General features: G+C 49.3%; 1 long non-coding RNA gene and 1 pseudogene across 1 annotated transcript; one reads left to right on the forward strand and one right to left on the reverse strand.

The window, feature by feature from the left end:
* Window positions 1-128: 128 nt before the first annotated feature.
* Window positions 129-18,495, reverse strand: LOC106845677 (5-hydroxytryptamine receptor 5B-like; annotated as a pseudogene).
* LOC139045082 (uncharacterized) lies at window positions 18,385-21,791 on the forward strand. Its single transcript, XR_011502750.1, has 3 exons — window positions 18,385-18,519; window positions 19,936-20,034; window positions 21,403-21,791. It is a non-coding gene; the product is annotated as an uncharacterized lncRNA (long non-coding RNA).
* The last annotated feature ends 394 nt before the right edge of the window (window positions 21,792-22,185 follow it).

Genomic DNA, 22,185 nt, shown 5'->3' on the forward strand with positions numbered 1-22,185 from the left:
GAGAAACGAGAGAAGATTCTTATTCAGTAAATCTGCTTTCCTTAGGAATTTAAAGCCTTTGAACCAAAAGTAGTTAACTCTCCTTTTCTTGGGTCTTGAGGGAGAAAGGGAAGTGGAGGGGCTGTCCTCTTCCACAGAAGACCTTTGGGAGACAAGCAGTGAGGATGGTTCTGCTCTGACGTGTGAGCGTGTGGGCGTGGAAGGGAGGTGGGGGGATGGGGAGACGGACTGTGCAGTGGCTGCGCCCTGGGAACAGACGAGGGCTGTGGCAGGGTGGCCTCCATCTTGGAGAATCACAGCACAACCCCTGTTCCTCTGGCTTTTGGGGTGAAAAAGATGGCGATGGTCCCCTGCACCATGGTCCGGGGGGCGCTCTTAGCACTCTCCAGGAGCCGTGCCTGTCCTGCGTGGAAACCTACCGCCGGCGATCCTGTGCCCAGCCCTCTTTCCTTACCAGCAGAGCTCTGATTTTATCCCCCTCTGGGGTGGAATGTGTCCGGCCCAGGTGAGGACTCATGACAGCTGTTCTAAAACAGTCACAGGAATCCGTTTCTGCTTGCCACGAATTGGTTTACACACGTGTGTTTAACTCAGCTCGGGCCAGAAGAGAGGAGACTTTCCTGCTGATGATCAGCTCAAGATGCGTGAGGAGAGCTGCTGTTTTTGCAAGTTGTTGGGGAAGAAAGAACGACATGGTGGGAGCAGCCTTAGCCATTTTGAGACTGTGAGGAAACCTCCCAACACACTGAGCTTGGCAGAGTGAAAAGACGGAAAGAGCCTGGCTCCCTGAAGGCATGACGGGCATCTGAACCAACCTGGGGACCACTGGCCTCTGTATTTCTTGTTCCACGAGAAAAATAAATCCCTATTCATTAATTCATTCAACCAACAAATATTTGAGCTTCTCCTGCGGCTCAGGCCCTGGGAACACAGCAGTGAACAAAGCAGACAAAGGCCCAGCCCTCCTTCGGCCACACTCAGTGGGGAAACACGCCAGGTAAAGAGGGAAACCAGATGGCACGTGCTTCCACCTGCTGATGAAACCAGGACGAGGGATCCGGAGTGTCTTGTGAGGAGGTGGCGGCCGCGGTTTTATCATGAAGAGTTAGGGCCTCCTACTTTACATTCTTCACTGAGAACTACCTCGGTTTTAATTGTGGACATTTGTCTAGAGCGTCAGCTTGCCGGCTCTTAGAGATTCAGGCTTCATCCCTGCTGTCCGGGGGCTGCTCGGCGTGCAGAGCCTCTGGGGTCATCGGGGCTGGCAGCAGACACGGCGGGGCGCCCTGCTCCACACATGGCTCCTGTCCCTGACTGCCTTCTTGCCCCTGACTCTCGGTCACCCTGACTTTCTTCCAGTTGTATTCACTGTGCATCACTTTATAGGCTTTGTCATGTACAACCCAGGTGTTGGTTTTATGGTTTAAACACTATGGGTAAAGTTTCTTTGCATGATTTTAATGTTGATATCTCAAAGAGAATGTTTAGGTGTTCTCGGATTAATTCAGGTAAGAGAGAAACTAGGTTTTACAGTTTTCTAGATTGATGTGCTTTTCTGTTTTAGAGCTTTAAATTACTGGTGTTTTATAATCAAAATCCTGTATAGAAAAAACTCTGTTACTGTTTCTTCTTTAGGATATCTGTGTTCTTAGCATTACATAAATATAAACAAATAAACGATGACAAAAGTCCTCATGCGTAGTGAGGGAGGGGGTCCCCGAGATACCTGTGGGAGAATTCCGGCCAGAGGGAGTAGCCGGTGTCGGGCCTTGAGGTAGGAGGGTGCCCGGCAGGTGACTGAGGAACACGAAGGCACCTGTGTGGGAAACCATTGCAAGGCTTCAAGAAGGTTTCAATAGGGATCCCTCTGGGGGCCGTGCTGACTGCAGCCTGCAGGGGAGGCGAGGGCAGAAGCAGGGAGCCCAGTAAAGAGACCACTAATAATCCAGATGAAAACAGACCTGGAACAAGTTTCACGAGACACTGTTTACCCTTTCTATACTACACTCTGATTTTTTTTCCTGTTCTGCTTAAGTACTTTGTAAAAATGCTGAGCATTGAATTATTGGTTTCCATTTTTCATCCCCCCAGAGCACACACCTTTGTCATGGCGTCCTGGCAGGTGGGATGTACTTCCCCAGCCCTTGAATCTGGGCTGTTGCTTGGTCTATGGCTTGTTAGCAGACTTGATATGAGCAAAAGTTTGAAAATGTGCTTGTGTGGTTGGGCTTGCCCTCTTATACATCTGTCTTGAAAAGGACAAACCCTGCTGGCCTGAGGAGGATGCGGGACACAGGAGCAGAGCTGCAGAGGGAAGCCGAGCCCAGGAGAGCCCAGCCCAGATCAGTGCAATCCCAGGCAACTCACAGATGTTTCAGCAAGAAACAAAGGCTCATTGGTCTACACCACTGAGATTTTGTAGTAATTGTGCACAGTTATTGAGAACACAGCTGACAAACCACCACCAAAGTGATTCCATGGTAGGTTGTGACCTGGAGTTTGAAAGACACCTCTATACCACCCAGCATTAGTGTGGAGGGACCAGATCAGGGGCCAGAGAGCAGGCTTCTGGGGACATGTGGAATAGATGCTCACAGAGGACAGCAATCATGATCAGAATCCACATTCTCTTCAGATATGCCTAAAGAAACACGGAGACCATGTTAAAGGGGAGAAACGTAGCATGCTTTACATTATACATGACTCAACTTATAAAATAAAACTATTAGGCTACCCACATCCATCCCACAGGCCTGGAACTTTGTGGAATTGGATTCTGACATGAGGACAATTTAGTGCTACCTTAATCAAATAAATCCCGACAGGGAAGAGATTAATTCCTCTTATAGCCTTCCAGCTCCATCTTAGCCATGTTCTACAGACAAGGAGATTTGAGGCAGAACAGACACATTATGCTTATTCCTGGAATGTTCATTGTAAATCAGATATTTTGTCAGTAGGCTTCTATTTCTGATACTCCATATTAAAAAGAATTGTAAGTGCATCCTTACATAAAGTCAATCATCAACTGATCCGTTTCAGAAATTGAGCATTTTTTAATTATAGTGAGTGGTCAGGGAAGGCCTCACGAACTGAGCAAAAGGTTCAAGTCTAAAAGGTCCAATGGGAGTTGCCACCAAATTAGCAAGCAAACAACTTCCTTTTAAAAGAAGGACTCAACGGTGGTTACCAGGGAAAAGGGGGGGTGGGGGGAGGGCACGGAGGGGGAAGTGGTGTACCCACAACATGACTAACAAAAATGTACAACTGAAATTTCACAAGCTTGTAATCCATAACATTAATAAAAATAAATAAATAAATAAAAATAAAAGAAGGACTCAATGTAAATGATTCCTTCTGCCTGGGATGCTTCCATAGGATCCTACATTAAGTCAAAGCCCAAGCCAGATGAACACAATGACAAGGCATCCCATCCAATAGTGAGAGTAACCAAAGATCCCATAGGCGACCCCCAACCATACCTAGACTCTTCCTCTAAGGCTCCTGCCTGGAATCCAACTGGAACAATGCAAGCGGATCCGCTACTCCAGGTGCGCATCTCTCGTGCTGCAAAATGCAAGCGAACACTGAAATGAGTCCAGTCAGATTTCTGTTGGGTTCCCTTCCCCTCTCCCATGTCTGAATCCAGGCAGACTTGAGTCCAGACACCTTTTCTGCATGGACTCACTGTGACCACAGGCAAGCTGCTTACCCTCTTGGAATATGGTTAAATGAGGACAATACCGATCTTGTAGGATTAAATGAGCGTTTGTATATAAAACCTAGTACAACAGCTGCACATGGTGGGTCCTCAATAAATAATACTCTTAAAATTGATTCCTGGTTGTGTGTTTTATGAAGAGAGGGCCAGGGAGGAAGATCATTAACACCACCTAGTGTCTTTCAGCCAAGAGGGAAAATGCCCAGTAGCCCCAGGCTTGAGCTCTAGCCCTTAAAATGCAATCATGAGGAATGACACAACCTGAGAACCTCCACCCCCTCCAGCTTGTCAGTCATCTCCTAGTCCTTTCTCCCCTGCCTTAATTCAGAGGATCTGAGGTGGCTTGTAGGAAATACACAGAATATGACAGTGAAATATAAATAGAACATAAAACACTAGGATAAGGAAAACCTAAATAAGAATTGGAATTACAGACTGGCTAGAAACATTAAAAACAAATAAGTAGGTGACCAGTTCCTACATAGATTCCAAAGTTAAGTCAGAAAAGTGGTTCTGTACTTCCTCCGGATCAAAGTGAAAATGGAAACAGAGCCACTTATAAGTCCTCATTATCTTAAGAAAACATGCCTTCATCTGATGACTTTACATTTTTTTTTAAAGATTGGCACCTGAGCTAACATCTGTTGCCAATCTTTTTTTTCCTTCTTCTCCCCAAAGCCCCCCAGTACATAGTCGTATATTCTAGTTGTAGGTCCTTCTTGTTGTGGCATGTGGGACGCCACCTCAGCATGGCCTGATGAGCGGTGCTGTGTCCGCACCCAGGATACAAACCGGTGAAACCCTGGGCCACCTAAGCGGAGTGTATGAACTTCACCACTCGGCCACCGGGCCAGCCCCTGATGACTTGACTTCTTTATGTGAAATGCATTGATAGGTTTCACAAGATTGTTGCTTGAAGAATCTTCCAATGATAGAGAAAAATAAAGTTCCAAAGTATGACTCCAAGAAGGCTGTCCTGGGGTCCACACCAAGCACGTTTGTGGTGTCCCAACCTCCAGCAGCAAAGGAATAGCTGGACCACATGCTCTTCCCAGACTCCAGCTCCTTCTCAACAGGGCTGAAAGCACGCAGAGCTGGGACCGTGGGTAGTTTGAGGTGACACAGATCCTCAATTGCAAAAACACAGAAGTTCAGCAAATACAGGTTGTTCCTAACTCATTTGATGACAAAATCTGATCTGACTGAGTGTGAGGCTATTTTTAGTCCTTTCCTCATTTTATTGCAGAAATATCCATGTGTTTGATGAGAGGCTACTGGCCCAGACCCAGCTGGGGATGTTATCTAATCTATGGACCATGTACCATATCGCCTTTCTAAAACTTAAAAAAAGAAGAGTTCTAAATCCCAAAACCATCTGGTCCCAAAGATTTTGGAAAAGGCACCAGGGACCTATCTTCTCTGATAACCCCCAAAGGGCAGGTGCTCTATAGTGTGTGCTCAAAGCATGTCTGTACACCTCAGACATCAAGGGAGCCAATGGCCGAGTGGACTGTTGTGGAAATGAAAAGCCGAATCAGTAGGCAGCCAGTCCAAAATTAGGCAGACTGTGGCCAAGATGACTCAGTCCAGGTATCCCCCTCATCCAGGCCCCTGGATCCCTACACATCTGGGCCACATTTCACATTGTCAGGAAGCCCAAGATTCACTGTGGCAGTTTTGGGGGAGTTTTGTGTGTGTTTGTGTTTTAGTTCCACAACAAGCATTGTCCCCATCTCAATGATAGACACGTGTGTGTGTATATGCATATGTGTGTGTGATCAGTCATACAGATGACTGATTCTGAGCCTAGAAATGAATACTTCAAAAGCATTTTTATTACACATACAAGTCAGGATGGTGAAGTCCTGGGGAAATTTCTCACAGCTGCTCTCCCTTGTACAGAAGCACAGACGAGCCCTCGCCAGGGCGTCTCGAGGCTGGCTGCACGGTGGAATCACCTGGGGAACTTTAAAAAGCCCTGCCGTCTGGGTCTCAGCCCCAAGAAATGCCAATTTAATTGTTCTAAAGAGCAGCCTGAACATCCAGCAGTGTCTCTCACTGATTAAAAAAAAAAATTCTCTAGAGAACTTAATAATGTATAAATTACCAGATGTCTTCTTTGAAAGTCTGATTCAGTAGATAGGGTTTGCACTGGATACTTTTTTAAAAAGCAAAAGCTCCGATGATCCTCATTTCCCAAATCAGGACACATTGTGTTGGAGACTGGGGGAGATGTGGTGAATGGGTGGATAAAGGGTTGGGAGGTGGGGGCTGTTTCACAAAGGACACCATCTCCTGGGTGGAACACAAAACAGGCCACTGGGCCCTGTGCTGAGACCCTCTCTGAGGAATATGGTATTAGATAAAGGAAAGGCATTGATCCTCTTGTGTCAGTTCTAACCAATTAGCAGCAACTGCCTGACGTGCTATCTGAAAAGGATTCTGAGGCAGACTTCCTGCTCAGTAGGGAAATGTGCCAAGATTGATTAGCAATGTATGCCACTCATGTAGGAAGAGGGCATATCTGCGTGCTTGCCCCACATTTGCTGTCTTTCTGAAGAGCCTTTGGCATTGCTGCACCTACAGTCCAGGCCCAGTGGTATGGCTCTCAGATCTCATTAATTCTCAGATGTGGGGGGAAGGCTCGCGCATCACTGGTGAGGGGGAGAAACACAAGTTCCCTCCGCACAACTCTACCCACAGTCTTCCCAAGCTTTGTGTTCATCTCCGCTTGGTGAAGAGGCTCTTGAAGGCGTTGCTGTAGTTCTTGTTAAATGCTGTGTAAATCAGGGGGTTGAAGAAAGAATTGGAGTAGCCCAGCCACAGGGAGATGCTTTTCCAGATGGGGGGCAGGCTGCAGGTGCAGAGGGGGCTGATGAGCTCTGTGAGGAAGAAGGGGCTCCAGCACAGCACAAACACGCCCATGAGGATGCCCACCATCATGGCCGCCCGCTTCTCCTTCCGCTCCCGCCACGAGTCTCCACTTTCCTGAAAGGTCAGTGTCGGGCGACGCGCCTTGAACACCATCTCAGCCTTGTGAGGTGCCTCCTTCACCTTGGAACAAAGGAAACAGAGAATTAAAAAGTAAAACCTAACAGTGGATCAGAAAAGCAACATGGGGCTACTCCAGTCTTGGCCAACACCTCCGCTCCAGCCTCTTTCAAGATGTGCCTATACCATGATCCATCAAACAATATTAGGTGAAAAAGTTCCTGAAACTGTAGGTTAAAATGAGTTCTCAAGGTCCTGCAGGGAGTGAGAGTGGTGGTCCCCACCATGTCCAATAATATGATATAAAGTGGGAGGGAGGCAGCCTCAAGGGCAGGGACCTTGGCATAAGACCCAAGCTTGAGTCCCAGCCTTGCTGGCCAAGCTTTCCAATCTGTGAAGCTGGGTGACCAAAGTCCTGTCCCCCTGCCATGAGGCCATCGGGGAGGTGAATTGGGAATGTGTGGTGGGTGCCCGCACAACCCCTGGCACCTGGACTCGCCCATTATATAGGCATAGAGTGGACTTGGTGCTGGGACCAGGACCCTGAATAAAACAGACCCAGGCCTGCCTCTCACAAAGTTTGCAGCTGGAGAAGCAGCCTTTAAACATTACTATTGCAAGAACTTATACAATTACTGTGCTAAATGGATTCAGCTTAAATTATTGGATAATCTGTATTGCCTAGCTTTAAAAAAACTAACCGTCAATGCCTTTGTGGTCGTAATTGGTTACCATTGAGGGAGCCTCTGGCACACTCTCTACTCTTATCCCCATCCTTTGGTTAGCACCTATTTACCTCTCGCATCTCAGCTTAAAGGCCACCAAGCCTCTCAGAGTGGCCTTCCTGACCCTCTAAACTCAAGTACTTGCCCTGTTTGGTGCCATCTTCTCCTCTTCTGTAGCAGTTTGTGTGATGTGGGCATGAGAGCTGGCTCCTCTCTGGTCCCAGCTGAACGAGGCCCGGGACTGCGTCTTCCTGGTACACTAGCTCCTAGCAGCAGCATCTGGCACCTGTAGATTCCCAGGAAACAGCTGCCAAATTCCTGCTTGACCCTTGCAACACAACGTCCACATGTGCATTCTCCTTCCTTCCGGGAATGCTGTCAGGCTGGCCACAGATGCCAGAGAAAACACAGAGGCAAGAGGCTCCCAGGCAAGGCGTGTGTCTAGTTTTCCTCCCAGACACAACAGAAAGTAGCAGTTGGGACAGCCACACAACCGAGGGGCACTTTACAGTGTCCACAGCACCTTCCCTTGTCTTCTCTCCCTTGGGTCAGACGGCCAGAGCTCAGTGGGTGGAGGAGTTCTCAGGTGGCCTGACTTACGCAAGCCCAGGACACCTCATTCAGCGCTGCCTTCAGATTCTGTGTCCTCTGCTACTTCCCCTCACCACCCCTGCCTCTATTTTTTTGGAAAATCAATCAGCCTGAAAACAGACCATGGAGATGTGGACAGAGAAGATTCCTTTCCTTTGCGAGTATATACCCACATCCTCTCTCCTGCCGCTTGGAGAGACAGAATGAAAAGGCAAGTGATTCCAGCAAGAGAACAAACAGCATTTCCCTCCCCCCCCACCCCGCCCTTATAAAGGCCTGGCTTGGCAAACACGCACCCTCTGGGGGCCAGCGAGAGCCCCTCTTTCACAAGCCGTTCCAAGGTTTTCCAGTCCTCCCACAGGTGGGCAGAAGTGGCATGTCACCTTTCCCCTTTAGAAGAGACGATACTGACCAATTCCCTCACAGCAGACCATCATCAAGTCACCAGAGGAAGTCTGAGTGATAAAACATGGCATCCTGAAGTCACCCCGTGAATGTTTAGCCGTCTATTGCTGGGAGAGAAAAATGGGATCAGAGCATGAGAGGAAGTGGAGGGAGATTTGTTTTCCTCCCACTCAGCTCATTGATGGGCACTGTTCCAGCCATTTCTCTGTGGACCTAAATGACCTCCCAGGCTCTTGAGTCCCTCCACTGTGGAAGGCAAATTCCAAATCCTGGTTGAGCTCTAGAAGTAAAGAAATGGGGTAACTTCAGTTCAAAGAGATCCTGGGGGAGGAGAAACAGAAAACCCAAGGCCACTGATTAAACAGCTTTAAAACACCCCGGCCTCCCCCGCTGCAGCATTTAGCAGAGTCCCCCTTTGCTCCACCACGGTGTCTGTCTGCTAAAAGCCTGTGTTCACAAATTTCACCCGTGCCTGCTACATGCTATGCTCAGTGACGCTGGAAGACAATGGAACCTTTCCAGGAACAGCCTCAAAAAAATGCCAATCAGGGATGATCCTGGTTTGCTAGGAGACTGACTGGTTCGGCTTCTTTCATTTGAAATGTGACATCCAGTAGAAAACCAAAAGGCAGCAAGAAGAGCAACTCTGGAGAAGCTACTATGGAACAGAGATTATGCTAAACGCTGGTAATGGATGCCCTTGCCACCCTCACACCATACCTTTGAGGCATTGTTATCATCACCATTTTACAGTTGAGAAAACACTCTGAGAGGCTAAGTACCTCATCCAAGGTCACACACTTGCTTATTGTTAGAGCTGGAAGTCGAACTTGGGTATTTTCTACTGGAGACCATACTCTTAACCCCTGCCTGTTATTCTGCTCCTTGAGTCAAAGTGACTGATCTGAACAGGTTCCACAGAATCTATTTTAAGGATCATATTTATGCTTGGGATGCTTTCAAAATGGACATGTGTGGCTTCCTGGGCAACTTCTAGGGCCTCTAGCAACCAGCCCTGGGGCTATCCCTGAGCTCTTCCATCTTCCTCTTTGGTTTCTCTCTCCTCAGCCTCTTCACGCTGACTTCCCTCTGCACACCTGTCTGAAAACAGACCCTTCAGGGTTAAGAGGCCTCTCACCCTGAGTTAGAATCTGCTCATTGGAAGGCAAGAATGCGGGCTGTTGAATGCACACAACACATAGCAACTGGCACTTCTTGGTCCTGCCATGAAGGGAAAGGTGCTCTGAATACAAAGAAATTTGGAAACATCCAATGCCATGGCCAAGGCCATGCCAGCAGGGAAAAGCAGAACCAAGGTGCCTGCCCAGTCTGTCTAGTTCCAGACCTGTATGGTTTCTTTCTGCCAAACTGAGACGTGATCTAAAAATGAGTTTACCTAAATATCTCCATAGATTCTGAGGCTTTTCCATCTAAAATTAATTAAGAACCAAATCTGCCGGCCAATATACACTCAGACATTTATTAGCTACCTACTGTGTGTGTAGGGACTATGTACTGGAATTTCCCATCAAGTCCCAATTTCAAATATTCTGTCCCACTATTCCGATAAGCACTCTGATGTCAGGGCATGGATTCCAAATCATCATTCAGAATGTTGTGTCATGACCAACACTCCAGGAGGGCAGGGACCATGAGGGTCCTGCCCACTGCAGAATCCCCGGGACCTAATGTAACATAGAATATATAGTAAAAACTCAGTAAATATCTATTGAATAAATAGATGTTTGGGGAGACAATTCTCTTGCAAGCCTCTTGCGTTGCTGCACATTTTGCTAGCAAAGGCACTGACAGCCCTGGATTTGGACAGCTTGTCAAGGATGTTTGTGTAGCAAACCGCCTGGGAAGATAGAGAGAGTATCTCCCAGCGGGAAAGAGGGCAGTTTGCTTGCAACCCATTAGAAAAGATTCAGGTTTCCTAAGAGCCGAGGGCAGGTTTATTTATTGTCCAACATTGGTCAATACAGACTTGAGTTCCCTAATCTGGGAGTTTCTCTACTGTGACGCAAATCCATCTGGGCCACTCTGTGTCACTCCCATGGGACTTTGAGGGAAAGGGGAACCAGTGCAGACATGAAGCTCATGCTGCCTGTGTGCCATGAGTAATAAAGTCTTTGACTCTGATCCAGGAGTCTCGAGTCTTCTTGGAGCATCCAGTACACTGGCAGGCTGACCTTTCAGCTTGCAAACAGACCTTCACAGTTCGTGACAGCTGTCCAGCACTTGGCTAGGTGGTTCCACACACTATCTTACTCAATTATAGCAGCAACCAGGAAGGAAGGAAGGAGGAATCCAAGGCTCAGAGCAACATAGTGATTAGATAGGATTCCAATCTGAGCCCCCATTTCTAGAACTCTAACCATGAAAAACCTCGTCTATATTGTAGGCTTACTATGAGGACTACAATGAGACAGTAGTACATAGTAGGACCTCATAAATGTCAGCTTCATGTCCCCTTGTCCTTTCCCTCTCTTCTAATAAAAAAGTTCCAGCTGCCACAGAAGGAGCCCACAAACATTTGTAATCCTCTCATATTGTCAGATAAACATCCTAATGAGAAATAGAAAAGGAAGGCAGAAAGAAGATGGTTCCTAATCACTTGGGAACCTACCAGTTTGCACTGTGGCCACGCGAGTCAGGCATCCAGTGGGGCGAGAATCCTTACAAAGCGGGTGTTGGGGCAACCATGCTAATCCTTGTGGCTAGTGAAGCCCTACATCTGAGGGGGGGAGGACATAGTGACGTTTCCAGTCGGGTTTGAAGGCAATCTTGATTATAACTGGAATTCCCTGTTCCTAACCAGAGCTGCGCAGGTCAGGACTTGGACCACTGTGCCTCCATTCTCTCTGCCCAAGGTTTCCTGAGAGAACAAGCTCCAAGTTGCATTTCTCGAAGGCACTTTAAAGAGATAACTAACCAAAATAGCCCCTGAAAGTAAACAGAAGCTGTCTAGCTTGTCTGACAAACTAGAATAGGAAATTTTCTCAGCTGCTTGTCTTGCGCAAAAGAAACTAAGAAAATAAACCAAGGAAGTTTTCTTGTAAAAAATAGAAGCAGATCAGTGCTAGGCTTGAAGAAAATTAACTTTCCTTTCAGTGTAATTATACACTCCACGGAGTATAGTTTTGCTAAGCCTTGGAGTATGGTCATAACATAAGGTACCATTGCTATCGTTCTGACATTTGGAAACATGGATTTTTGTGGGGAGTTAGTAACCCTGGAATGGCTAAGGACTCCCTGGAGTTAATGGTGAGACGGGGAAAATGTAATCGAGTGTGTTAAAGTCAGGCTGCATTTGTGTTTTCAGCTCTAATATCATCTGATTGAAAGTCATCCCCATTTGTGAGCGGTTGCCAGTGGAAGGTCCTCTGCTGAGGCAGGAGGTTGAGTCCTGAGGTCCCTGGGCTCCCAGACCAGAGATTCCTGGCGCATGGGAGGGTGTAACAGAGAGAGGGGAGGTTTCGCCTTTTGCACATGCATTGTGCAGCCTCAGTGCTCTGATCTAACCCTGGGGGGCCCTGCCTCCCCTGTGACCACTTCCTGCCTCAGAGAGCCCTGGTGACTCTGCACTGTGGGTTCCCTCCCTCAGGAGAGCCCGAGGGCAAGAAAGGAGCCTCAGGGAGTGCCCCGTGCAAACTGAGCGAGCAGGCGCCTACACATCTGTGTGGGCAGCAAGTTTTTCCTTTGATTTTCACGGAATTCTGTGACCTGCCAAAAGGTTAAGAACTATGGAGTTTGGATCTCATTCTTCCACTGAGAAGCTCAATCTTCTCCAAGAATTACCCCGATTTAAGAAGTAGCCTACTGCAAGGTCCTTCGTGAAAACACACAGTCCCTGCCCCATACTTGTCCCCATCCCTCTGCGTTTCTCATTCTCCCCTTCCACTCTTCCCAACAGTCCACTCAGAGAGAAAAGAGAAATGCGAGTGGAGATAAAGAGGCAGAAGGAACAGGATGATGTAAGGAGAAGAAGACAGAAGTTCACAGAGAGGGGAAGGCCGGGGTATTTCTGAAGGTGTAGAGGAAACGCTCCTCGGTGTGCCCAAGTGCTTCCAGAAACTCTCAATTAGGTGCCAATCTTAAAAGAATCAAACCATAAGCCAGATGTTTCATTACCACTGATACAATTTGATTCACAAAATTTACTTTTCTGAAATTAAAGTAACCTTGCCGTCTGGCATGGGAATGTGTTTGCGCCCACAGTTCTTTTAATAGATGGAATGAGAGCAAGGGTGGTGATTTTCTACCGCCTTCTTCCCATAACTGAGCTCTGACTGAACCCAGGGCGCACGTGCAGTTCCCTCCACAAGCCCACCAGCTGCTTAGTCTTTGGTGGGGTCCACATGACTACTGAACACTGGACAAGTGACAACAGCATAAAGGGTTCTGCACAGATTTCAGGTCGCTCAGGGCTTACGTCCTGTATGCTTACAACATACAAACTTGTTAATGTTAATAGAGAGGATTGGCTTAGAGAGCCAAATAGTTTGTACCTAACAGGAACTAAAACTCAGATCCAAGTTGTCACAAACCCTACAGCTCAACACATTTATTTTGCCCTTTACAGTTGACAAATTGCTTCCCCATACATAGTCAGTCCTTCAGGACCATTGTTCTCTGGACAGACTTCTAGCAGAGCGCCTATAAGACTTTGTTGCATTTATAATTCTATAATTGTGGTCTACTAAAATTAATCCCTTGTGAGCAGAGACCTTGCTTGCCCATTCTTTGAAACCTCAGAGGCTACCACATTGCCTGATATACAGGTCAGTGAAAGTCAATGAGGTAATGTTGAACACCATCTGCGTGTCTTAGCAGGTGGTTTAAAAAATGTCCACAGGTTTCTTGACACTTCTCCCAAAGACGGAGCATTCCCCGTCCCTTAAGTGTGGGCTGCAGTTAGTGACTCACTTCTAATGACTAGAATACAGGGGACATAGTCAGATGGAACTTCTGAGACGAGAGCATAGAAGGCACTGCACTTTCCTCCTTACTTCACTCCCTTAGATCAGGGGAGGCCAGCCGCCATGTTGTGATGACACTCAAGCAGCCTGTGGAGACCTCCCGTTAAGAGCCACGAGAGTGAGCTGTCCTGGAAGTGGAGGCTCCAGCCCCAGTCCAGCCTTTGAATAAGTGCTGCCCCATCCAACATCTTGGCCACAACCACAAGAGACCTTAGGCCAGAACCACCCAGCTAAGCGGCTCCCAATGCCTGACGCACAGAAACTGTGAGTTAAAACAGGTTTGTTCTTTCAAGCCACTAAACTTTGGGGTAATTTGTTACACAAGCAATAAATAATCCAGCTATGAGGGTAACAGCAGTAAGAGGAAGAAAAGAGGAATTTTAAAAAATAATAAAATACTACAGGACCTCTCACTTGTGGTTTACTGTTTTAGACACTCCACATCTACTATTCTCTCACTCACTCTTCACAAGGATACTCTGAGGCAGATGGCAACATATCCATTTTACCTGCAGGGAAACGCAGACTTAGATTAAGTCACTTGGCTAAAGTGCTAGTAAGTGGCACAAAAAGCATTGAAATCCAGGTCTCCTTATTTCCGCATCCCACGCTCTTAGCCGCTGTGTGCACTGCCCCCCACACGGTTACCGACGGGGTGAATGAGGGAAGGGTGCCAACTGCGCTTTAGGATGTTCATGAGCCCCAGGCATCTTCACTCTGTGGGCCCCTTCCTCCTTTAAAACATGTGAAAAATTATGTCTTATGACCATATTATTATGAAGACTAATATAATCGAGGCTGGGTTCATGATTCTAAACTCATTACTATTATATTCATTTCTCCTCTAATTTTAAAAGAAATTAAACCATTTCCATGGGCCCCTAAAAGTCTTGTGGTTCTTGGTAACGTGCCTACTGTGCCTAAGGAATACACAGGCCCTGGTATCAACTTGTGCACAGCAATCAAACAGACAATTGACAAGAAAAAAACAATTTTCTTTTGTCTTTTCCAAATTTTCTTTTGGCTGGGAAAGATTTGCCCTAAGCTAACATCTGTTGCCAATCTTCCTCTCTTTTTTTTCCTCCCCAAAGCCCCAGGACATAGTTATATGTTCTGGTTGTAAGTCCTGCTAGTTCTTCTATGTGAGCCGCTGCCACAGCATGGCTACTGACAGATGAGTGATGTGGTTCTGCACCCGGGAACCAAACCTGGGCCGCCTAAGCAGAGTGCACCAAACTCTAACCACTAGGCCATCAGGGGTGGCTTGACAAAGAAAAGAAATTGATGTCACATTTTAAAAGCCAAGTCAATAATCTCTATTGGCTTTGCTTTTTTCCTCTTCTAACCAATAAAGGGCTCAGGGTTGTAGAAAATAATCATAACCGGGCATGTGCTTTGGGGGGAAGCAGAGTATACAGAATATTCTGTATATATTGTATATGTGGTACTCACTCTGTGAGGTTGAAGCAAAGGAAGGCAGGGTAGGAATGAGCCCTGTCTCCTGCGAGCAGCTGGCAGTGTCTCTGGCTCACCTGTGTTCAGCTATTCTGGAAAGGAGCGTTCACATGCCTAGTTTGGAGAGCCTGCTCCCCACAACCCACCTTGCCTGGGATATGACTGCCTCATTCCTGTGAAGGTGGAGATGCCTGTGAGCAGTGGGAAAGTGCTCAGAAGTCAAGTTGCTGGAGACAGCATGGAGTAATGACAAAGTAAGGGAAAGAACAGTGACACACTCCCTAGATTTCGCAGCCAGTGGCTGGCCAATGGACTGTGAACAGAAGTGACATGTGTTTACTTCAGGGTAAGCCAGTTAAAAGCTGCTGTATCTCCATATATCTCTTCTCCTCCCACGGCAACCTGGGAAGCCATATGTTCAAGACAGCATAGCTGAAAGATGACAAGTGGCCCCATCCATGAATTCCCACCTGAAGGAGAGCTGTGCAGGAGGGCTGTCAGACCCACACTAAACTTGGAGTGAGAGTGACAGAAACTGTTAGTTTGGGGGTTATATTTCACTGAGCATATCTTCGTTTATCCTGACCAAGAGGGCAATGGCAGCTTGGCTGGATCATGAGGATTAGATGAGAGGAGGAATGTAGAGCACCAGAACAGTGCCTGGAAGGGAACTCACTCATTAAACATTTATTTCCTTCTCCACTTTCAAAAATTACATTTTGCCCCAAAGAATTAATCGCTGTCCAGGAACTGTTGCAGATTCCTTTCTGGTAATATTTGAGCGTTGGAACCTGGGCACAGAATTCTAAAAAAAGATGAAGGATGCAGACAGCCTCATCACCAGAGGCCTTCAGACTTCATAAGTGCTTCTGTCACCCGCAGAGAGCAGTACCAACACTTTGCAGGATCTAAATTCATCTCCACTCATTTCCTCTAGAGTGCAGAAAAAAGCAGGTAGGGGCAATGTAGAGAGAGAGCATTCCTGGCCTGTTGTTTTAAATTTTTGTTTGGGTGTCTTGTGGCGAGAAAGCTTGCAAAGGCTGACTCAGCAACATTACCAGGAGTTCGAGTGAGGGCTTGCTGGAGCCCAAGAAGCAGGATGCTCTCGAACACCATCTTGTCTGCAATCTCAGCATCATATGATTCCAGACTCAGCCATGGTTTAGACCAATACTGTGTCTTAGAGAAGAGAACTTGCAGCCCAAAATGGAGAAGGGGCTTGCCCCAGGTCCCACTGCCAACGAGTGGCTGGATCACAACTTTGCCCCCGCCTCCCAGAGCTCTTTCTCCCCACCAGCGGCCACCCCGGATTGGCCAGGCTCCCGTCCAGTCACATCTTCTTTGTATCACTGCCTGAATGGGGCCTGTCAGAAATGAACACTAAGCTCAGGCTTGGTGAGCCTTTCTGGCACCCCCTTCAGCATAATTTCTCGGGGGCCACATTGGAGTGATGCAGCTATTAAAGGCAGCCCACCTCGGCAATCTGACAGAACTATCATCACCCCAGGCATTTCCAAAGGCCCTTGCAGAGTACATTAATTCTGGAGAAATCTCTCCCCTGCCAACACTTTCCAGTTATAGTCTTGACATTCCGATTTTATGCTACAAAATTCCTCTGCCATTTAATGAAGGGGGAAAAGCCTGCTTTTTAAAACACATATATCTGAGTAGGCTAAGTATCTGTGTTAACTTTCCAAAATTAAAGCAAACTAACAACAAAAAATCCTGTCTCTTTCCTTCCCTGCTCATGCTCCCCATGGTATTTGGAAGCGGGCAATAAGTCCTGTTATTCTCTAGGAGGGCAAGCGTGAGACACCCCACTCCCCATGGAAAGTTTGGGGCTTCCAGGCTGAGGAGGCAGCTGACATCTATTAGGGCCTGGCCAAAAGGCAGAAAGCTCTGATTCTAAACACCTTCAGAGAAGTTCTGCCCAGTGCAGGTCCTCCATTGCATTCATTTCCAGGGTTATCTTCCAGCCCACTGTAGACCGCCAGGCAATGTTGCCCTCCTAACTCGTGCCAGCTCTGCCACCCCTGTGTGCCAGGCACTGTGCTAGATGCTTCAGATTCTTCATCGGGGGGATCCTCACCAAGAGCTCCTTGAACCAGGAATTAACTTGCTCACAGAGACTAAGCAGCTGGCCCGATGTCCCGAGCTGGGATTTGAAGGGTTCTAGCTCGTTCCAAAGTCCCTAGAGGAGGGCAGTGAGGTTGGGACAGTGAAAGGAAAGGGACACTGGATAACTTTTTATCCTCACCTCCCCCCTTGGCAGGGAGCTGGCGCATCGAGTTGGGGCATATAGTCTTTGGAGTGCAGAGGATGGACTAGGGTGCGGTGGAGACTGAAAATAAGGGGTGGATGCTCACAGGAATTTCCTCATCTGCAGGAAGAATTCCCAGCCTACCGCTGTCTCTCTTGGTCTGGCGGGGACCAGGAAGCTGGCGGTGGCAGGAGTTACACGGGCACAATCGCTCCAGGGGAAAATCAACAGAGGGCGCAGCTGATCGGACGCTGCCCCTGCACGCCCCCTTCAGCCCGGTGGTTGAGCGGGTCCAGCTCCAGCTCCAGCACTAGCGTGTTAGTGGCGAAACCCCTTCCCCCGGCGAACGAGGCACCCACGTGGCGAGCCCTTTGCGTGCTGCGCCAAGTGCAGGTGACGAGCCACTCCGTGGGCGCCTCGGGAGAGCAGATGGCAAACTCCCCGTGCGCTCCAGCTGCGCTAGCGGCCAACCTTCTCGCGCGTGCCCCCAGTGTGCCAGCTTCTGCCGCCAACTCTCCCCTCCTCCAAGCTTTGTCCTCCACCACAGAGCCCCTTCCCCAAGCCCCCATTCCGCCGCCCGCCCCTCACCTGCACGGTGGCCGGCAATGGCAGCACAGCCCTGCGGTGGCGGCCGAAGCGAAACTTCGCCGCCTTGTAGATCTTCCAGTAGACAAATAGCACCAAGCCAAGAGGCAGGTAGAAGGCGCCACAGGTGGAGAAGACGACCTAGGAGGGTTCCTGGCTCACCTGGCAGCGCTGGAGCTGAGCGTCGTACGCCTCACCCCAGCCAAACAGCAGCGGCGCGAGGGCGATGAGCGCCGAGAGCGCCCAGGTGAGCGCGATCATGAGCGCGGAGGCGCGGCGGCGGGTGCGCAGCGGGTACTGCAGGCGCCGCGTGATGGTCCAGTAGCGGTCCAGGGCGACGGCCGCCACGTTCCAGATGCTGGCGGTGCAGCACAGCACGTCGAAGGAGATCCACACGTGGCACAGGCTCCTGCCCAGCCACCAACGTCGTCCAGCCGACAGCTCGCTCACCAGGCTCAGTGGCATCACTAGCGCTGACACTAGCACGTCTGACACGGCCATCGAGGCCACCAAGTTATGTGGCACACGATGGAAGGCGCGGACGCGCAGGATGGTGACCAGAACCAGCAGGTTCCACAGGAAAGTGGCCGCGATCAGCAGCACCAGCAGCGTCACCACCAGCACCGTGAAGACTGAGAAGGGCGGCTCTCTGCCGGGCAGGGCGGCGCCGCCTGGGGTAGACCTGACGACCGCGCCGGGGCTTGGGCTGCTGTTAGAGGCCTCGGGTCCCGAGGGAAGGGCGACGCCAGTGGCGGCCGCCGAGAGGTTCGCTGCTTCCATGGCTCGCGGCGCGCCGGCTCCCAGGTAGGGACCGCACGCGCAGCCCCGGGGCTCGGCAAGGACGGGGTGGGTGGCCTCGTGGGAGGGGGCACTGCGTGCCCGGGGAGGGCTTAGAGGGGTTCAGGTCGCCCTACCCTGGTCCTCCCTTGGGCCTTAGTTCCCCTTTGGCGCCTCTGCCTGGCGCCTTCGTGGACATTTTTTCCAGTGGAGAAAAACAGAGTGGGACCCCTCAGGAGTCCAGCTCCGCTCGGCGCGCCGGGGCCACCCACCTCTCCTCGCCATCCCCAGAGCAACCGGCTGTCATGGGGCTGGGAATCCGAGAGCGCAGCCCAGAGTCCGCGCAGGGCCGGGCTTGGAGAGCTGCCCCCCTCCCACCTCCAGCCCGGCGGCGGGGTGGGCGGTGGTGGTCTGGAGAACCTGCGGATGGCAGCCCGCCCTTCGCGCGGTCGGGCGTCTTCCCAGCCTCCGCCGTGCTCTCGGAGAGGACCACCAACTGCGGTGGTCTCGGCGAAGGTTCAAATCGCGTGGGAACTCCGTCTGGATCTCTCCGATGGGCCTGGTGGCACGGTTAGGCCCGCCCCCTCCCGGACAGAGGGTTTCTTGTTTCCCCACATCTTGATCCTGCATACTCGTACCTGAATTAGGAGACTCCAGTATTGGGTAGGGAAACAGGACGCCCCTAAAGCCTGCTCCATCGCGCCGCTCCACTCGCAGCCCTTCTGCCCCCAGGGCTTCATGGGCCTTCAGCTCACTGTGTGGCGCCAGGCGGAAGGAACGCGGCGTCTAAGAGTTTGGCAGAGGCCTGGAAGAGGGAAGGATTACAACCTCCTCGCCCTGCCATCCCTAACCCTGCCCCATCACATCCCAGCCCGCAGCACACCCGTGCTCGCCCCACCCCGCCTTGCTGTTGCTGATATTCCTGACTATAGTCTCTGTCTCCTGGTTCTTCACACCCAGGGTTGGACTGGAGTCACTTTAGGTTGACCCTTGGGCAAAGGTAGAAACCAACTAGAAAGGGGACATTCTCCTAACCCTGCACTTGGCCCCCCAAGTGCACTTTTGCACTTTTAAAAAGCAGTTGGATCACAGTTAAATCAACTGAAAGCTGCATTGCGGCTGCGCCTGGGACTGGACCAGAAGCATAAAGGACGCAGAGCCCAGATTGCCCCTCCTCCTGTCACCGCAGCACGACCTGCGGTCACGTCCTGGGTTCCTAACACTCTGGAAAGAGCTCAGGCTGAGCAGGTGCTCAGGAGAGCCAGAGCCAGCTCCCAGAGAAGACTTTCTGGAAAGGCCCCCTGGGCTGGAGCAGGTGCAAGGGTTTTCTTCCCTTGACTCGTTCCCCCCCCCACCCGCCGCACCTGGGGCAGTCTTGGGGAACGGGCCCTGAAGGAAGGGATGCGCCAAGAATGTCCTTCTCCTTTACTCTCCTTTCCTCAGGACGGTGCTTGCTCACACACACAGACTTGATATCCCACTCAGGGGCCATGAGAAGTGACAGGCAAAGAAGTCAAAATGAAAATACCTACAGATGTAAAGGTGAAGTGTTTGGGCGGTGTGGGCTGTTCAGGGGTCACAGAGATGGAGGAGGTTGTAGTCAGAGAAGACCTTCCGCTGACTGAAATGCAGGGAAGGAATTTAATTATTGGACGAGATGCATGGAGGGTTGGACCTGGCAGGGGCGTGCATGGCTGGGTTGAGGTGGCAGGAGCTGAGCGCGCAGGGTGTACATGCCAAGGAGCAGGGTTTGGAGTTGATCTTGGAAAGAGCTGCATTTTCGATTTTTTTGAGAAAATTGACATGATGAAGACAATCCTTTAGAAGGAAATGGTGACTAGGCTTTGAAATAGTTTCACAGTAATTTTCTCCCCATTTTATTGGACAAGCCTTATAACAAGAGCAAAGGATTCCCAGATGCAGAAGCATTCACGTTATTCTGGTTGGGTGCCTGACGTGCTTTGATGCTCCTGTCTTAGCTCCCAGCCACGTGCATTTTTCATGCTGGAAATCAATTTTTCATTTTGCAGATTTCTCTTAACACTTTTCATGTTGCTGTATATTCTCTTCATAGTTACACTTTTTATATTGTACCATTTATTAGGTGAGAGATTTTGAGCAACTTAGGCTTTCTGAGACTCAGTTTCCTTATTTTAAAAATGAAGATAATTATGATATCGAACCCGAAGTGAGTTCACTCACCCGTTTCGCAGCAAGCCAATCTCTGACACCGGGTGTGGTGGAAGAAAGTAGGAATTTTATTTTTGCACAGCGCTGAGCAAGGAGAGAGGGCAGCTAATGCTGAAATCCCAGACTCCCCAAAAAACTAAAAGGAAGGGTTTTTATTGGGGGTTTTAGGTAGGGGAGGGGGAGCATATGGCCTTGCTGGTCGGAGCTTTCCCACCAGCCTGTCTTTGGCCTTGAGACTACTTGCAGAGAGGAGGGGGCCCGTGAACCTGCTGGTCAGCAGCTTTCCCACCAGCCTGTATCTCTTTGCGAGGAGGAGATGATCCAGGTGCTTGTCCTTGCCGGTGTCTGTCTCCAGGGAGCATATTGGATTCTGGAGCCAGGAAGACAGGGAGTAAGCAGGGAAAGAGTGCTCTGGTTTTAACCTCATATATGCTGGGTTTAATGTGGGGAAACTGATATGAGAGTCGGTATCAATTATACCTGTGAGGAGATTATTATAAAACTATAGTTAAATAAAGCCAGTAGCACAGGGGTAAGTGTTCAGTAATTGATGACAATTGCTACTATTTTTAACTTTCAGTTTAAACCTTACATTCAGTTCTCTTATGATCTTTTGATATAGATTGTGTTTTACAGTTTTAATTCCTCAAATGTCTGTAACAAGAAAACCCATTCACACATTTTGTTCCCCTTGCTCTTACCCTTTTTACTCATCATTAGCACTTGCCGATGAAGAAACAGGGAGAGCTGTTGACTTGCCTTGTGACTGGCGGCTGCACTCCGCTCTCCTGACCCTGTCTCCTCTCTGCCCACGATGCCGATGCCGAGCTACCCTCCATATGCTGGTCTGCAGGCTCAGTCTGATTGTTTTCATTTAACTCTTTTATATAAATTGTTTTCTATAAAAATTGACAGTTTAGAGGGGCTGGCCCCGTGGCCGAGTGGTTAAGTTCGCCCGCTCCGCTGCAGGCGGCCCAGTGTTTCGTTGGTTCGAATCCTGGGCATGGACATGGCACTGCTCATCAGACCACGCTGAGGCAGCGTCCCACATGCCACAACTAGAAGGACCCACAACGAAGAATATACAAATATGTACGGGGGGCTTTGAGGAGAAAAAGTAAAAAATAAAAAAATCTTTAAAAAAAAAATTGACAGTTTAGAAATCTGTATTGTCTCAATTACAAGTCTTGAGCTTCTCTACCCTCGTCTCAGACCACTCTCCCCCTGTTCACCACACTCCAGCCCACCTGGCCTCCCAGATCCTTGAACATGACAAGCACATTCCATTCTCAGGGCTTCGGTGTAAGCTGTTCCATCTGTCTGGGATGCTGTTCCCTCAGATAGGCATGGCTCGTTCACTTACTTCATTCTGGTCTCTGCTCCAGTGTCACCATCTCAGGCCTTCCCTGACCATCAGATCTACAATCTGTCACTCTATCTAAAGGTGTTCTCTGTCCCACTACTCTGTTTTATTTGTCTTCACAACACCTCACAGAGGGGACA

This window comes from Equus asinus, chromosome 4 (genome assembly GCF_041296235.1).
Source record: "Equus asinus isolate D_3611 breed Donkey chromosome 4, EquAss-T2T_v2, whole genome shotgun sequence".
NCBI classification, from domain to species: domain Eukaryota; kingdom Metazoa; phylum Chordata; class Mammalia; order Perissodactyla; family Equidae; genus Equus; species Equus asinus.